This window comes from Macaca nemestrina, chromosome 5 (assembly GCF_043159975.1).
Source record: "Macaca nemestrina isolate mMacNem1 chromosome 5, mMacNem.hap1, whole genome shotgun sequence".
In the NCBI taxonomy this organism is placed as follows: Eukaryota; Metazoa; Chordata; class Mammalia; order Primates; family Cercopithecidae; genus Macaca; species Macaca nemestrina.
This window is the reverse complement of record NC_092129.1, coordinates 179,266,893-179,271,322: the sequence shown is the minus strand read 5'-3', so window position 1 is coordinate 179,271,322 and position 4,430 is coordinate 179,266,893.

The window sequence follows — 4,430 nt, the reverse complement described above, 5'->3', positions numbered from 1 at the left end:
TGCACTAAAAACTACAAAACATTGCTGGAAGAAATTAAAGAAGACAGAAAATGAAAATATGAATTGGAAGACTTAACATTTTTAAACTGGTAAAACTAAATGTACAGATTCATTGAAGTCCCTATCAAATTCTAGTTGCTGTTTTGGCAGAAGTGAACAAGCTGGTCTTAAAATTCATATGGAAATGGAAGGGGCCCAGAATAGCGTAAACAAACTTGAAAGTGAAGAGCAAAGTTGCAAACTTACTACAAAGCCACAGGAAAATCGAGATAATGTGGTACTAGCATAAAGATAGATACAGAGATCAGCCGGGTGCAGTGGCTCACGCCTGTAATCCCAGCACTTTGGGAGGCTGAGATGGGCGGATCACGAGGTCAGGAGATCGAGACCATCCTAGCTAACACGCTGAAACTCCGTCTCTACTAAAAATACAAAAAATTAGCCGGGCGTGGTAGCAGGCGCCTGTAGTCCCAGCTACACAGGAGACTGAGGCAGGAGAATGGCGTGAACCCGGGAGGCGGAGCTTGCAGTGAGCCAAGATTGCGCCACTGCACTCCAGCCTGGGTGACAGAGCGAGACTCCATCTCAAAAAAAAAAAAAAAAAAAAAAAAGATAGATGTAGAGATCAATGAAACAGAATTGAAAGCCCAGAAATAAACCCATACATCTATAGTCAACTGATTTTCAACAAGAGTGCCAAGATCATTCAATGCAGAAAGAATAGTCTTTTCCACAAATGATGCTAGAACAACTAGATATCCACATGCAAAAGAATGAAATTGGACATTTATCTCATACCATATACAAAAACTAAAGTGGATCAAAAACCTAAATGTAAGCATAAAATTCTTAGAAGAAAGCATAGGTGTACAACTTCATGATCTTGGATTAGGCAACAATTTTCATTAGATATGGTATATTTTAGCTCAAAATATTAATAGATACGTTCAACAAAAATGGACTAAATTCTTCTGTGAAAGACAAATATTTTCAGGCTGTACTCAAAATGTATTGACCTAAATGTACATATATGCTGTTGACAAATAAAAAACTACACATCTGAAACTGAAAAGTTGAAAGTAAAAAGGTAGAAAATATATACTGTGCAAATAATAACCAAACAAAAGCTGGTGTAGCTATACTAATATCAAAATATCTATTAAAGCAAAAAGCATACTCGGCAATAAAAAGACAACCCAAGTTTTTAAATGGGCAAAGGATCTTGATAGACATTTCTCCAAAGATATATAAATGGCCAATAACCACATGAAAAGATGTTCGGGCCGGGCACAGTGGCTCAAATATGTAATCCCAGCTCTTTAGGAGGCCAAGGTGGGAGGATTGCTTGAGGCCAGGAATACAAGACCAGCCTGGACAACGTGGCAAATCTCTGTCTCTACAAAAACTACAAAAATTAGCTGGGTGTGGTGGCATGCACCTGTAATCCCAGCTACTCAGGAGGCTGAGGTGGGAGAATCACTTGAGCCCAGCAGGCAGAGTTTGCAGTTAACTGCAATTGCACCACTGCCCTCCAGCCTGGGTGACAGAGCAAGACTCTGTCACAAAAAAAAAAAAAAAAAAAAAACAGAAAAAGAAAAGATGCTTAATGTCATAGCCACTATGGAAATGCAAATCAAACTACAATAAGATACCACTTTATCCCACTATAAGAGGAAAATACCAAAAACTAAACTAGTAAGTTCAATTATAATAACAATAACAAATGTTGATGAAAATGTGAAAAATTGAAATCCTCCCACATTTGCTGATGAAAATGTAAATTGGTACAGCCACAGTAGAAAACTGCTTGATATTTCCTCAAACTGGCATAAGGATGACGTTAAACTTCTTGAGGAAATCTTATAGCCTTGCAATTCCACGTCTAGTATATATCCAAGAGAATTAAAGATAGGTGCTCAAATACTTCTCTATGAATGTTCGTACCAGCATTATTCATAATAGCCACCAAATATTCACCAACTGAAGAAGGGATAAACAATGAATTGGCATATCCAATGGAATGTTATTTGGTAATAAAGATTAAGGAATGAAGTATTGATACATGCTACAGTGTGGTTGAACCTTGAAACCATTATGCTAAGTGAAAGAAGCCAGACGCAAAAGGCCACATATTGTATGATTCCATTTATATAAAATGCCAAGGATCGGTAAATCCATAGAAACAGAAAATAGATTCGTGGTTGCCAAGGACTGGGGGTGACACGGGGCAGTTGGAGTGGGGAGTGGCAGGTACAGGTTTTTACTTGGGGGGTATGAAAATGTTCTGGAATTAAATGATGGTAATGTTCACACAACCTTGTAAATATCCTTTAAAAATGGAATTGTATGCTTTTAAATGGTTAATTTTTTATGTTGTTTCAATTATATCTCAATTTTTTGAATATGTGTGTATATTATATATATAATCCTCTAAAATAACATAAGGAGACTATGGAAAAATACTTACCTGATCCTAAATATGCAAGAAACATGTGAAAAAGGAGCATAGACTGGCAGGACAAATAACAGAGCAAATATGTTATATTTTATCTCAAAATATTAACAAATACATTAAATAAAAATAGACTAAAGTCTTGTGTGAAAGCCACAATTTTCAGGCTGCATTGAAAAATATATTGACCTGGATATCCATATATGCTGTTGACAAGAAAACATATCAGAAACTGAAAAGTTGAAAGTAAAAAGGTAGAAAATATATACTGTGCAAACAATAACCAAACAAAAACTGGTGTAGCTATGCTAGTATCGAAATATCTATTAAAGCAGAAAGCATGGGAGGAAAAAGTTTTTCATAATGACAGCAGACTAAGTTCTATTGAAAGATATATAGTTCCGAATTTGTGTGCGCCTCGTTACTTATCCTCAGAGAAGAAGAAGGAGAAGGAGAAGGAGAAGGAGAAGGAGAAGGAGAAGGAGAAGGAGAAGAAGAAGAAAGAAGAAGAAGAAGAAGAAGAAGAAGAAGAAGAAGAAGAAGAAGAAGAAGAAGAAGAAGAAGAAGAAGAAGAAGAAGAAGAAGAAGAAGAAGAAGAAGAAAGGGAGAAGGAGGAGGAGGAGGAAGAGAAGGAGGAGGAGAAGAAAGAGAAAGAGGAGGAGGAAGAGGAGGAGGAGGAGAAGGAGAAAGAAGGAGAAGGAGAAAGGAGGAGGAGGAAGAAGAGGAGGAGGAGAAAGGAGAAGGAGGAGTAAGAGGAGGAGGAGGAAGAAGAGGAGGAGGAGGAGAAGAAGGAGAAGGAGAAGGAAGTGTGGTCAGCAGCTTCTAAACTGGCTCCCAGTGATCCCGACCTCCTGCTCTTCACATCCGTGTATGATGTGGGGCTAGACCTGCTGACTTGCTTCTAACAAACAGAACATGGCAAAACAGTCACTTCTGAAATCTGGCTGTAAAAGACTGTGACTTGCGGCTGGTGCACACATGTTCTCTTTTTGCCTCCTCTGGCTGTCTTACTATGGGACAGTCCAGCTGCCGTGCTGGGAGGTGCCCTGAGGAGAGGCCCATGAGCCAAGGGACAGAGGGCGACCTCCCACCAACATCCAGTGAGGAACTGAGGCACTCGGTGTAACAACCCACAAGCCTCTCGGTCCTGCCAGTGCCCACAGGAGCGGGCTTGGGAGAGAATCCTTTCCCAGTCCAGCCCGGTTCACCCTTTAACCGCAGCCCTGGAGAGACCTCTAGACAGAGGATCCAGCCAAGCTACATCTGGATTTTCATTCCAGAAAGTGTGAGTTTGGGGGTAATTTGCTGTTCAACAATGGACAACTAATACAACCACGGTGGTCATTCTCACAGCTCACTTTTGATAAATATACAGATAGATATAGAGATAGATAGATTGATAGAGAGAGAGAGATAGAGATATAAATACAAACATAGACATTGATATAGATGGGGTCTCAGACAAAATTTTCATCTTCACCTCCTGTAACCGCTTGCTAAAATAGTCTATTCTCTGCATTTAAATGTCCCTTTATGTGGGATTGGATGTACAAATGATCTTATGCCCACACTGTGCAACTCTTTAAGAGAACATGTAGCAATGATGATGATGAATATTTATTACTGTCTTAGATGAGAATTACAATCAGCCCTATTTTTCAAATGAAAATTCTGAGACCAAAAGAGGTTATATAATTTACGTAAGGTCAACCCCCTAGTAAGGGCTGGAACAGAGATTTCATAGCAACTAAGCCACATCCAAGAACAGCATTCTCTCCTTTTTCATCCTTTGGGCTCTATAGACCCCAGGGTAATGGTGTGTCATGAGCTCTTGGGCTTTCTCTTTCTGTGACAATAAGTAAATGTGATGTTTCTTGCCCCTTGAATTTTAGAAGCAATTTGTAGACTTGTCATATGTCTGTTATTACAGGTATTCTTGCTAGCCAAGCTGTCACTGTTGAGCTCCTGGGTGAAATAA